Genomic DNA, 14728 nt, shown 5'->3' on the forward strand with positions numbered 1-14728 from the left:
GTAGAACAGGTGCATTTATCCCTGCACACACCTGCGAGCTCGGCTCACCTCCAGTAGCAAAGAAGAAAATACCAGAAGGCATAGATAGGCCCTGTCCACAGTCAGGCATAGCACACCATGTGGGGTCTAACAGGGACTTGGCCATTGACCAGTGTCCTTCAGCAGTGAGTGGGCTTGTGCATACCAGGGGGTTGGGGATGCAGATCAAATGGAGGAATTGCAAAACGCTGGCCTGGTGTCTGGTGTAGTTTCCCTTCCTCTCAATGACCACCTCTCGGTAGATACACAGGGCGGTGATGATTGGCAGTGCGCTTCAAACACGCACGACAAGCTCTTCGGCTCTCCCTCTGCCCCCACCAGCTGTCTGCCTTCCGGAGCCTTGCGTGTAGCAGAAAATGCAAGGGAAGCCACCCTTCTGCAGAGACAGAGTGGTGGCTGCTCACGCGGCTGCCCAGATGGAATCTACATGATTGATTTATGGACCTGCATCTCAGACAGGACTGGATTCAGGAGCTCAACCGGAGCGGCTGACTCGTCTCTGTCTCTCTACGTCTTGTTTCCTCTTCAGTCTAGCCACAGAATTCTACCCCCCCCTCCCCATCTCCATGTTTTCCCAGTCCAGGGGCCCTCTCTGAACTCCAGGATACCCTGTGTGAAATAAGGCTCCATTTCTCCGACATTTAAGAATGGGAGTCTGCAAACACATGGCTGAATGTGGTGTCCCGTCTATTTTGGTAAATGCAGTTACTTTGGAACGTGCGTTTTCTCTAGAAGCCTTCATGAGCTAATGGCAGGGTTGCGTCATTGAGACAGAGACCGTATGGCTCACAAGGCCTAAAATAGTGATGGTCTGGCCCTTTACAGAAAACAGTCATCCAGCCCCTGTGTAGGGAGCATAAGCAAGTTTGTGTTCTGAAACCAAATGCTTGGCCGGTGCCGCGGCTCACTAGGCTAATCCTCCGCCTTGCGACGCCGGCACACCGGGTTCTAGTCCCGGTTGGGGAGCTGGATTCTGTCCCGGTTGCCCCTCTTCCAGGCCAGCTCTCTGCTGTGGCCCGGGAGGGCAGTGGAGGATGGCTCAAGTGCTTGGGCCCTGCACTCCATGGGAGACCAGGAGAAGCACCTGGCTCCTGCCATTGGATCAGCGTGGTGCGCCGGCCGTGGCGGCCATTGGAGGGTGAACCAACGGCAAAGGAAGACCTTTCTCTCTCTCTCTCTCTCTCTCTCTCTCTCACTGTCCACTCTGCCTGTCAAAAAAAAAAAAAAAAAAAAACCTTGACCCGCCCTCCTACTCCCTCAACCTGCCTCTTCCTTCTTCAAGTTGTTCAAGCCGGAACGTGTGGAGTCACCACTGAGATGTATACACGCAGCCACGTGGTGCTTATGAAGGGGTGAAGTCCCAAGAAACACAGCGTTAGCTGATTTTGTAGTCGTGCAGATGTCCGGTGTGGTTCACACAGACTTCCGTGGCTCTGACGACATGGCCGGCGATAGAATGTGGTGGGACCAGCGTCGTAGACACACAGCCCGTCACTGACTGCAACATCCATACGCAGTGTGGTGCACACGTGTGTTCTCTTGTGCCCTGTGCCCAATCAGCAGTGCCCTGTGCCCTCCTGTCTCCTTTACTTGCAAACCACAGCCAGAGTGGCTGCCCTGTAGACCTGAGCTTTGTTGTCACTTCGTGTCCGTATCTTTCACACTTAGGAGGAATTCAGTAGATGCTTTTTGAATCCTGGGGCAATCCTTACTTCCCTTGCTTAATTTGTCTAATACATGACACCCTGTGTTGTGTGTTACATTCGTCATATCTCACGGTCTGCCTCCCCAGCTAGAGGTAAGCTCTCTGAATATAGAGGAGTTTGTTTCTTTCACAGGCTATCCCTAATCCCTACAACAGTGCCCAACATATGGAAGACACTCTGCTGTGGTGTTTGAATGAATGAATGAATGAATTCTGCCGACAGTCTCCCCCCATGCAAGTGGACAAGTGCCTCTAGTGGGTGGCACCTTTACATTTTTTTCCCAGCACAGCAATCCCAATGAGTAAAGACATTTTCCCAGACATCCATAGAAACCAATCCAAGGAAGGGGTAGTGGGCCTCACTTGGGTCTTGTTCCTCCCTGTTAAGGGAAATACGGGGAAATCCACACAGGGCCTGAGACCCTGACGCCCCCGTAACATCTTGGCCTCTGCAGGGATGGCTGGTGAGTTTTAAATCTCTCCATTGTGCTCAGGTAAGCTTGGGCCATTCCGGGAGAGAGCTTCCCTATGCACAAAGACTTGCATGTGAATGTTTACAGCGGCTGTTATTTGTGATTGCAAAGTGGAAAGCATCCACAGGTCCATCAGCGGATGAATGGATAAGTGAAATGTGGCATAGCCATAAAATGGAATACTTTTCAGAAATGCAAAGGAATTCTCTCTGCGAATTATGTTTCCCTGTCTTTTGGATATGTTTCTATGACAAACCAATGAAAAGCATGCACCAGTGAGCCAAATCCGATAAAGTTTATGCCGAAGGTTATTAATACAGTAAAGTGGCCTGGTTTCTGCACTGAGAAAGGCAATAGAAGGCACCACAGCATTCTAACCTTTTGGAAAGGTTCTCTGGTCGTGTCTTCAAGACCTTTGTCGCCTGACCTTGTCACTGGGTCAACCTCACCAGCTCCAGGGATCACTGTCCATCAGAGCAATTGACAAGTGCCACGTTCCCCTGGGGAACAAGAACAGTAAGAGCCAAACGTTACATTGTGACCACAGGGAACTGAAGAAAAGCGCAATACTCTGATTGGTCTGTCTCTGGGTGCCCTGCAGTTTTCATTTCAATGCAATCAAAAGAGGATGGAGGCAGCCTCACCTTTGGTAGCCCCTAAAGCCTCACCCTGGATTTCTCAAAGGTGTGGGGGAGGGGAGGCAGCAGTACGATTGGCACAGCCTGGATCACATGCCCAGACCTATGGCTAGAGGCGGCGCGCCATGATTGGCAGCCCTACTGGCAACATATGGAACAACGGAAGGCTAATTCTCACAAAGGAAGTAAGATGATGAGGAGACAGGAACACTAGGGAGCTTGTATTATTTCCTCAAGCAGAAAAATCATAATGAGTTAAGATGTCTTATGATTAAGGGCAGGCAGTGTCACAGGGACAGTTTAATAGGTGCTTGTGGGAAAACATCTATTTGGTTGTATTCAGATCCTCTAAAATTTTTTTTTTATTTATCTTCATTTTATTATTTGAAAGGCAGAAAGAGAGAGATTTTCCACCCACTGGTTTACTCTCCAAATGCTACCCCTAGCCAGGGCAGGGCCAGGACACAGCCAGGAGCCTGGAGCTCAATCCAGGTCTTCCCTGTGAGTGGCAAGGACTCATGTACGTGAGCCATCACTGGCTGCCTCCCAAGCTGCACTTAATCAGGAAACGGATAAGAAGCTGCAGAGCTGGGAGCTGGGACTTGAACCCGGCACTCTGATATGGAATGCAGCCACCCCAAGCAGTGTCCTACCCAGTGTGCCAAACCCCTGCCCCTCTCAGATCCCTCCTCAAAGCCATGCCCATACACATCTAAGACTTCTCTCTAAACAAAGGACTCACAAGAGCTGAGGATTTGGGGATGGTGTGTGGGCCACAGATGACAGTCACTGGGGGACCCACATGGGTGTGCATCTCAGTTTTGCATCTTTTTTACCTCTCACACACACACAGAATTAGCTAGAGCTCAGAGCAAAATAAAGATACAGGCACTTTATTCAACATCATTCAGAATTTCAGAGACAACGACAATAGTGCATCAAACCAAGCACAGGGTCCTTGTGAACATGTCACCTGTGCCTCCACACCTCTTCCTGGTCTTGCCCAGAAAACTCCAGAACCTCTGTCCCTTCTCTTCTGAGTCACCTCTGCACCCCAGTGTGGGGAGCAACTCGGACTAGACTAAGTTACTGGAATTAAGACTTATTCTATGCATCTGCTCTCCCACAATATGGCGCTGAGAAGGGAGTAAACAACTTCTACGCAGCTGCCTCTCGCCAACTTGAGTGATGACCTGCAGGAGCTGATCCTGCTCCTGATTGGAGGAGAGCAGCATACTCGGCATGTGGGTAGCAGAGTTGGGATCGGTGGAAGAGGACTATAAAGGAGGAGAGAGACAACATGCACCAGGAACATCTAAGGGGAACATCCAGATAACATCTGAGCAGCCCCCGAGAGAGCCGGCCGGCGGTGTGCCGCTCCCCCGCGGAAGTGGGGAAAGTGGCAGGGGGGCCCACCCCTCCACGGAGGTGGAGGGACGGCAGCCAACCCGGGAAGAACCAGCAGCAAACCCGGGAAGGGCCGAGCAGACAAAAGAACAGCACAGGGTCCTGTGTCATTCCTCTGTGAAGAGGGGGAGCGACACCCCAGTTCTCATGCACCTCCCCAGCTCCCCCTTTAAAATATGAAACAAACCTGCCACACACCCCTTGCTTTGCAAGCTCAAACCCCAATATCTTCGAGAACAGAGAGCTCTGAGAGATGTGGGCTTTCCAATGTCTCATCCTTAGAGTGTCCCACAGCTTAGGGCTGCTTGCTCTCATTCTTGCCCAGAAACTGGGCAAGAATTCTTAGGATTAAAGACAATGAAGAGAGGAGTAGCGGCCAGGATGGAGCCCCAGTCATCAGCGTTATCACCACAGGAAGAACAGCTTCCCCCACTTTTCAAGAAAAAAAAAAAGATATTCAGTGGATTAACCAAGGTGAGACAGAGGACAAGAGGCAGAGCTCGGTCTGATTCCACATCTGACAGAGGGCAGAATTCCCACCCTGTCTGCTGCACAAAACATCAGCTGGTCCTTCCGTTGCTAGCCCCACGGAGTCCTGGAGATGCGACACAGAAGGAACGAAGACATCATTATCCAGGCTGCACTTGGATGTCTTTTGCAATGATCAAATTCTGTTAAAATTTCAACATTATCATGGGGGGAAACATCAAAGGCCAACCAACGTGATTTTGGTGAGAGGGTCAATGTCAACCTGTCCTTGACTACTCATTGTGCTAGATATCTGTGGGTTCAGAGTTAAGATCAAGGACACGTGAGCCTCTGATCTCAGGGACTGAACCAAAGGTATCGTTGGTGACATGAACCAGTGCCAATCACCTGCAGAGAGAGGATGGTTGGAGATTGTTTTAGAGCTCTAGAGACGAGGAAGCACCAAAAATAGTGGAAACTTCCCAGCTTTTCTAAAACTTTGCTTGGATTGCTTATTGATCAAAGTGCAATGGGCATGAATTTCTTCTTTAAAAAAAAAAGGTTAATGTATTTGAAGGAGTGACAAAAAGAGATGATGGAGGAAGGGAGAGAAGGGGGGAGAGAGAGAGAGAGAGAGAGAGAATCTGCTGGTTTATTCCCCAAACGTCTACAATACCTAGGACTGGGCCAGGCTAAAGCCAGAAGCCATAAACTACATCTGGGTCTCCCCCATGATTGGCAGGGACACAAGTACTTGACCCATCATCTGCTGCTTTGCAGGCGCATTAGCAGGGAGCTGGATCAGAGGTGGAGCAGCCAGGACTTGAACCAGCCCTCCGATTCGGGATGTGGGGTTGCAGGTGGTGACTTAACCCACTGCACCACAGTGCCCTCCCACGCATGAATTTCTGGGAGCCAGCACTGTCATAGAGGTGGGGTGTGAAGAACACAAATTGCCCGTGTTGCCTGTGATCAACTTGGGATCAAAGCCCCAAGGTCTCTGCTTAGACCGTCCCTTCCGGCTCCACTGCACACCTGAAGTTACTTAGGGAGCCAGACACAAAGAATGACAGTTCCACCAGAATCAAAACATTTCTTTGTTAACAGTTGAACTTTGACCTAAAAATCACCAGTGTGGAGCTCCCTTTAAAAAGATTAGAGCACTTGGTATAAACGCCAGACCAAACAAGCTTCCTAATCCCTGAATGTGTGTCTTGGGGTCTTGCTGAATTTAACAGAGAACCCAACCCAAAGGTCGACTGGTGTGGAAATGTGCAAGAGCTCAGGGGGAACTTAGATCAGGGTGCTGCCAGGGAAGTGGCCCCTTCTGCTAATGATACATGGCCCGGGGCATGTCCGGGGCGTTCATGGAGCTGATGAGTACTTCCTCTTGGAGAGGCGCTAACAGGGCTGAGGGCAGAGGGTGGCCAGGCGTGCCGTCTATGAGTCCTCTCTGCCCGCAGAAATGAATAAACAAATGAGTCCCCTGCCAGTAGCATCCAGACCCCCTCGCTTTACAGATGAGGGAGGTGACACCCCCAAAGAGAAAACGGCTAGTCCAGGGTGACACCACAGCATCACTGGCATAACCGGAGTGATAACCTGGGCTTCAGGTTCCGATTCAGAGTGCGATGGATGGATTCTCTTCCCAGCTGGACCCAGCCCTCAAGATCTGACTCTCTAAAAGACTGAAATGGACTTCAGTGTAACAGAATCTCCCGGAAATGAAAACAAAACTCCCATTGGCCTAAACAGGATCACATGGCTACCTCAAGCTGCAAAGGAGTCTGGGAGAGCAGGCGTGGGATTGTGTGATGGATTGGCTTAGTGATCAGCCAAGATCCATAGTCTAAAGTGAGCCCGCTCCTGCCTGGCAGGAATTCAGAGTAAGCAAAGAAGAAGGGGAAATGAGTCATCTGTAGATGACATTGTTCAACTCAGCGATAATGTTATGTTCGTATTACAAATTAAGAGCCCTGATATTAAGAGCTAAAGTGATTTGCCTAAAGTCACAGATAATTAATGGTCAAATCACATTTCTGCTGATTCCAGAACTTGAGCCTTTTAGCGACAATGGAATACTGATGTTCAGAAAGAAACGAGAAGATGGAACTCCTTAAAGGATTTGAGAAGAATCACCCTTTGCAAGGCTATGCTAATATTCTCTAACTCATCTCAGTTGAATGATACTTGAAATTTGTACACATTTTTCTTTGAAAGCAACAAGAGTAATTTTTTTTTAAGATGTAGCAGTGTAAGATTGTTTTTTCTTGAGAACGGAGGCATACAGAGCATCTCGTTGTATGAGGGAACTATGAAAAACCTACGGGGGCTGGCGCCACGGCATAGTGGGTAAAGCTGCTGCCTGTGTCGCCGGCACCCCATATGGGTGCCTGTTCGAATCCCAGCTGCTCCAATTCTGATCCAGCTCCTTGCTAATGGCCTGGAAAAAGTGATAGAAGATGACCTATATCCCTGGGCCCTGAACCCATGTAGGAAATCCAGGAGAAGCTCCTGGCTGCTGGCTTCCGCCTGGCGGGGCTCTGGCTCTTGCAGCCATGTGGGGAGTAAACCAGAGGATGGAAGATCTCTCTTTCTCTCACTCTGTTTTTCTCCATCTGTCTCTCTCTTTCTCTTCCTTCCTCTCTGTAACTCTGACTTTCCAATAATAAATTTATTTCAGTTATATTTTTCCACAAACATTTTGAAGTGCCCTCAGACAATTCCAAGAGCCTCTATTTATATAGGAGTCTGTGGTAATAGCGCATAATAGCATACAATAGAGTTGTACAGTGCGCAACCTGCTCAACCACAGATTTCAAACAACGCTGGATTTGACCTGTGTGGTTCTCAGTTCTCACCTGCAAACTGAGTTGGCTGCCTTCAAATGAGTCTGAGGTCCCTGTGAAGCCCAGTGTGACACTGTGACAAGCCATGTATGTTCACACAGGAGAATATAAGAGCAAGAGCACAGGGCCGGCATTGAGGTATAGCAGGTCCAGCCGCCGCCTACAGTGCTGGCATCCCATATGGGCGCTGGTTCACGTCCAGGCTGCTCCACTTCCCATCCACTTCCTTGCTAATGGTCTGCAAAAAGCAGCAGAATGTGACCCAAGTGCTTGGGCCCCTGCCACCTACAAGGGAGACCAGGATGAAGCTTCTGGGTTCTGGCTTCGGCCTGGTCCAGCCCTGGCCATGGTGGCCATCTGGGGAGTGAAATAGTGGATGGAAGATATCTCTCTCTCTCTCTCTCTCTCTCTCCTTCAAAATAAATAAAAATACATAAATCTTTTTTTAAAGAGCCTTAGAGTGTCATATGCCTCCCCAGGAAAACTTGCTTTGCTTTATTTTACAAGGTCCAGGAAGGGTCTGAAATGTTCCCCATAATTCCAGTCTCTTTGGTTGTAAAACATGCTTATCAACCTTCCAGAGCGTGCGACAGCTCAGTTTCATCAAGAGCAAAGTACGTCTTTATGGCAACATTGAAAACGTCCTCTCTTCTGCGCCCGACTCACAGCGAGCCGGGCGCTGGCCCCTGAAGGCCATTCTCTATGGGCAGTGAGCCTGCTCCGAGCTGGCCATGACCTTTTCCCCATATCTCTCTGGTCCCCAGAGGGATAGACCCTCTGATTACATTTTCCCGGCCTGGAGTTTAGCTCCACAGGCAGCCTCCTGTCACTTGTTTGTCTGATGGGTATTATTTCTTCTAAGAATCTAATTAGGATCTTTTAAAGAGTTCAGCCTGCGAGCGAGGGAATTAACCATGACTCAGAGCGTGTGGTGCCCAAAGCCAGGAGAAGAGGGAGAGGATCATCCGCGGATTTATCCATGGATTTGTTCAGTGCACAAGCCCTGACAATGCACCTTTTTCTGTGCCAACTTCTGCTGGGAGCTGAGACAGTGGGTAGGAAGGAAGACCCTTCTGCCCCTGCAGGAGCGTCGCACGTGCCACAGAGCAGGTCTGCTTACAGGGAGGTGGTCACCCGCAGGGCACACAGGCCCACGTGGCCACCAAGTCCCAGTTCATTTTCTTATTTGGGGGGGGGGGATCAGAAGAAGACTACATTTCGCAGCTCCTGGCAACTAGGAGAGGCTACCCAAGTATTTTTAACCAATGGGCTAAAGCAGAAGTGACCAATATGTTTCAAGAAGGAGGGTACAACCTCCCGTCATCTCTTTTTCTGCTTTTGGGACTGAGAAGGCAGAGTTGAGGGGTTTGATCACCTGTCAGCCTTGCCTGTCCCTCTCCCCTGCCCTGACCACCCTCATCTACAGACGCAGAGGAGTGGGGAATACACCCTCGTTCTCCTAAGCCACCGAGATCAAGCAGTGTAGGTTAACCTCACCTGACTCATTTAAAATCTTGAGTTCTTATATTTAAAAATGTATTTGAGGGGCCAGCATTGTGGTGTAATGGGTTAACCTGCTGCCTGTAGTGCCAGCATCCCACATGGGCACCAATTCGTGTCCTGGCTGCTCCATTTCAAATTCAGCTCCTTGCTAAAGGCCTGGGGAAAGCAATGGAGGGGGGCCCATGAGCGTAGGCCCATGCACCCATGTGGGAGACCTGGAAGGAGCTCCTGGCTCTGATCTGGCCTAGTTCTGGCCATTGCAGCTGTCTAGGGAGTGAATCAGCAGATGGAAGCTCGCTCACTCTCTCTCTGACTCTCCCCAACTCTGAATTTCAAAATACATAAACAAATCTTTAAAAAGTTATTTGAAAGAGAAACAAAAGAAGAGGTCTCCCAACTGCAGGTTCACTCTCCAAATGCTTGCAACAGCCAGGGCAGGGCCAGACTGAAGCCCAAAGCCCAGAACTCAGCTGAAGTCTACCACGTGGGTGGCAGCCACTTGAGCCAGCATCGCTGCCTCTCAGTCTGCACATTTTGAAAAACATGTCACCATCCATCCTTTCCCACAAGGAGGGGACACTGAACCACTTCAAAGAGAGATTACTTCCTCTATTCCCAGGTTCCAAGACTGTGCTGCCTTGGTACCTAACACACAAATGACCCCACACCCTGTGTCCAAGGCGTCAGGCTATGTCACACATAGTCATTCAACAAACGTTGGTGGAGCACACCTTTGGGCCAAGCCTGGCATAGACTCGGAGGCTGTTGGCATGAACATGATGCAGTTCCTGATATCTGACATCTCTCATGCCATTAGACCAGGTAAGTCAGAGCCAGCACTGTGGCGTAGTGGGCTAAGCCTCTGTTTGCGGTGCCAGCATACCATATGGTGGCCGGTTCTAGTCCTGGCTGCTCCACTTCCAATCCCGCTCCCTGCTAAAGGCCTGGGAAAGCAGTGGAAGATGGCCCAAGGGTTTGGGTCCCTTGCACTCACGTGGGAGACCCAGAAGAAGCTCCTGGCTCCTGGCTTTGGATCTGCCCAGCTGCAGCCATTATAGCCATTTGGTGAGTGAACCAGCAGATGGAAGACCTCTCTCTCTCTCTCTCTGTCTTTCAAATAAATAAAAAATAAAGCTTTAAAAAACAGACAAGATGAAACAGAGACAGGAACTCAGAGTATGAGGCATCGGGGCAGTGGGGTTACAGTTGTAAACAGAGTGGCTGGGCAGCCCCCTTGGGCAACCATTAAGCTAAGACCTGCAGGAGGTGAGCTGCGTAAAGAAATGTGTGCAAGTGCGCAGGTGCGTAGAGCAGACGGCTTCGGCTGCCGCCTCACAATCTCACAGCCTGGGAGCTTGGCGGACGGAAGCTCTGGAAGTCCAAACCCCGCCCTGCGGCCCTGCTCCGTGGCTGGGGGCCGACTGCCTCCTCTCCGCGGCCCCCGTGGCTGAGCCCCACTCTCAGGTTGCCTGTGAGCTAAGCTGTTCTCACGAGGAGTCCTGGCCCCAGCTTCCTTTTCATTCCCACCTGGGGATGCGCAGGTCTCTGCCCCTACGTGGATTGCATTAGAGCCCCCCTGGGAGCCCTCCTGATTAAATTCCACCCCACCCTGCCACGCCGGGCAATCAGAGCAGGGGGAGGAGGGGGAGGGTCGTGGGACGAGAGAGATCTCGTGAGGTACAGGGCTGGCGGTTTGTGCCTCACTGAGGAGTCTTGATGACTTCCTGGGCGTCCAGCTTGGACACTGATGGGAGCTGACATGGTAGACACCCTCTTTGCCAGGCTCTGCACTAAGCCCTCTGCAAGCATCCACTCATGGATTTCCCACAACACTACCTAAGATTGCAAGCTGAAGAAACTGGGCCTCAGACAAGTGATTTCCCAGGGGCTGTTGGTGTGGTGTAGCGGGTTAAGCTGCAGCCTGCAGTACCAGCATCCCAAATAGGTGCTGGTTCAAGTCCCAGCTGCTCCACTTCCAATGCAGCTCCCTGTTAATGTGCCTGGGAAGATGACCCAGGTCCTTGGGCCCCTGCATCCACATGGGAGATCCGGATGGGGTTCCGGGCTCCTGGCTTCAGCCTGGCCCAGTCCCAGCTGATACAGCCATTTGGGAAGTGCACCAGCAGGTGGAAGATCTCTCCATGTCTCTCCCTCTCTCTCTGGTGTTCATAGGTATAAAGACCCTTAAGGTCCCTAAATTTGCTAGATTGAATCCCAGCTCTGGCATCACCCAGCTGTTTGAATCTGGACAAGCTATTTACCATCCCTGCCTGTCCATCTGTCACTGTTTGCCGAGTGTCCAGTGTGGGTTGTTCCTTAACCCCCTGAGCCTCAGTCTCCTTCGCTGTGAAATGGGCACAGTAACAGTCCACACAGCAAGCGTAAAGCACATGACCTGGTGCCTGGCGCATGGTGAGTGGTCAGCCACACAGCTGTCATTTTATGAGGGCAGCACAGGGAAAGCCAGCGGATCAGAAATAAACATGCAGATGGGAGGCATAAATTAAAACTGTTCACATCTTGTTCCTTGCAGAATTAGGATCGGGAAGGCAGTCAGCTCAGCTCTGGATGTGTGGTTTTCTTTTGATTAGAAAACAAGAAATTTGAAGCATTGTGTGTCCCTAATTGCTTTATTGAAAAGCTCAGAGCGAAACCTAAACCCTATTAATAGTCACCTGTGCATCTTGTTTTAGTCTTCCTTTATATGATAGGGATTTGCTTTGTTTTGTTTTACCTTTGATAAACACAAAATAATGGTATGTGATATTTATTTTAAAATGTTTAGTGGTGGCCTTTTAGCATAGCAGCTAAGATGCCCGGATCTCGTGATGGGAGTGGCTGGGTTCAATGCCTGGCTCTGGCTCCAGCTTCCTTTACATGCACACCTGGTGATGACTCAAGGAATCAAATCTCTGGCCCCACCCCTAATGTGGGGGACTTGGATCATGTTTCTGACTCCTGGTTTGGGTCAGTCCAGGCCATTGCAGAAACTTGCGGAATGAACCAGTGGTTGGGAGATTCTCTCTCTCTCTCTCTCTGCCTCTCAAATAGTACAGGTTTTTTTTTTTATTTTATTTTATTTTTTAATTTCTCTTCTGTTGACTTCTAGTAACATTTAGAGCTAACTTGAAAGAAATGGCTAATCCAGTCACTTGACAAACTAGTAAAGTAAAAATGATGGCGAGAGATTATGTAGTTATAAAGTACTGCCTGTGAAGTCACAGCACTACCTGAACTAAGATAAAAGGCACCAAGTTGTCCAGGCTTAATTTCCAAACGGAATTCATTCACATGAAGCATTTGGTGGTGGTGGTGGGGGGGGACCAGAATGGTAACTGCTCCCCAGAGCCGGGCCGGGAGAGGGTTCAGCCCAGGGCCTCCGGGCCCGCCCACGGCGACGCTTCGCTTTCTTGAGTTCCAGCTCTTTGGGGAACAGAGGCCCACTCCGTGTTCCCAGGCCGGGAGGGATTTCCTGTTTATCTTTCCAGCTCGTGTGTCCGCATGCACAGGAGGTGAATCCGGGGCAGCAGCCAGGATGACAAGAGCTATTTCTGTACTCCAGTTCGATGTTAAACATGAAGGGAATGGAGGAAATGGATGTAGAAATTAAATTGCGGTCATAGGCGTGTGGCCTGGGGTCTCCACCAACAGTGACTGTGTGTGTGCATGAAAGAGAAAGAGAAAGAGAAAAAGAGAGAGAGAGAGAGAGAGTTTATGTGTTTCTGCCCAAATAGGCTAGTTTCCCTAAATAGGTTGTTACAAGGGTTTTCATGTTGGTGCTGGAAGAAGAGTCAAAAGACTGGACACACTAAGTTCATCAACAAAAAACTGGCAACATGGCACTTCCGCTTGGTGAGGCGCGAAGGCGGGCACTAACCAAGACTTTGGGAAGCAGTTTGGAAAGCTGAACACATCCCAGCCCAGAGGTTCTCCCCACTGAATAAAATGCAGAGTCCCCAGCCGAGGCTGCACCTCCGGCACTGCGTATCAGGGGAGTGTTCGTGCACCCTGGGGTTGTAGCAACATCTTGGCCTTCACACGCTGCCTGCCAGTAGCAGCCCCCTCTGCAAGCTGTTAGCACCACACACATCTCCAGACAGTGCCAAATGTCACGATCCAGGCAGTACATGGATAAGTCCCACCATCAGGGGCAGGCGTGTGGCACGGTGGTTAGGAAGCTGCCTGAGGCGCTCCCATCCCATACCAGAGTGCCTGGTTCTAGCCCTGGGTCTCCCCCTTTCATCCAGCTTCCCACCCAGGTGCACCTGGGAGGCAGCAGGTGATGGCTCAGGTACTCGTGTCCCTGCCACTTGGAAACCTGGATTGAGTTCTGGGCACCCTGCTTCCACCTGGTCCAGCCCTGGCTGTTGAGGGCATCCGTAGAGCCAGCCAGTAGAGGGACGATCTCTCTCCACTTGCTTCTCTATCTCTCTGCCTTTCAAAGAAAAGAAAATAAATGCATTCATACATTTTTAAATCTCGTAATCATAAATTGTAGCCAAAGAAGCCAGATCCCCACACAGAAAGGTGATGTCCCCCCAGAGAAACCCCTGCCCGCTGCCCATGGAGACATGCCCAGGAGAATTGGCTGTGTTGCTAGAACAGCAGACTGTAGCTCAGAGTGGGTAAGCGATCCACTCAAGATCACAGAGTGTATGAGTGTGGAAGCTGGGATCTGATCCCAGCTCAGCGTAAGCCCGGAGCTCAGGCTCCTGACCTCTGGACTACAGCCCTGCCCCCTCCCCGCTGGCTGGGCCGAGTGGTCCCAGCAGGGGCAGCACAGCCAGCAGGCATGGATGATGTCCCAAGGGCACGCTTCCCTCGGCATCGCAGCTCTCCAGTACCAAGTCCGTGAGGATGGGAGATGGAAGGGGCCTTGCAGCACGGCCTCCTCCTCTTTCCCAGACCCTTTGTCCTGCCACCATTTCTCTCCCTTGCCTGCCCCTCCAAGGTCTCACTTCACCCCGGTCTCAGTCCACACTGGATGGGGGCTTTGCATCTGCAGGGCAGAAATGAGGAGGGGGCGGAGGCCCCCACACAGACCCCCAATCACACTGCACGTCCTGACTTCATTAAGGCTCCCCGTAAAGCAGACCCTCAAGCAGAGGTGGAGAGTAAGTCATTAACGGGAGGGGAGATCCCAGGAACACTGAGGGAGGAGATGGGGAGGGAAAGGAAGGCAGCCAGAGAGGCTGGGTCACCACGCAGGCGCCTGCTGTGAGCAGCTGAGCTTCCGGCCCGTGGACGAGTCCTGGCAGCCAATGCAGAGCGTGCACCCACAGCCCCCGGCCCTACAGCTGGGTGTTCACCCCCAGTCCCATCCAGTCCCATCCAGCCCCATCCCAGGTCGGTGAACGGCTGCTCCCCAGCGCTCTCGCACCAGCGTCGTGTGCTGTCTCGCCTGTGGGTGGCGCATCCTGCCTCTGACTTATAAGAGTCTTGCAGCCTAAGCTGCAGCAAACGGGAGGCAGCCTTTGGAGTGAGGAGGGCGTGTAGCGTCGGCACCTGGGGTGACCCAGCACAGATTACACACACACCAGAAGCTGTCCCTGCCCCAAGAGGAGAAGCCCCCCCAGGAACTCTCCCTCGAATCTGAGTTCTTGCTCTTTCTCTCTCCTGGTTGTCAATCATCCACCCAGAGTCAAA

This window comes from Oryctolagus cuniculus, chromosome 19 (genome assembly GCF_051225735.1).
Source record: "Oryctolagus cuniculus isolate XC-2025 breed Fujian yellow rabbit chromosome 19, ASM5122573v1, whole genome shotgun sequence".
NCBI classification, from domain to species: domain Eukaryota; kingdom Metazoa; phylum Chordata; class Mammalia; order Lagomorpha; family Leporidae; genus Oryctolagus; species Oryctolagus cuniculus.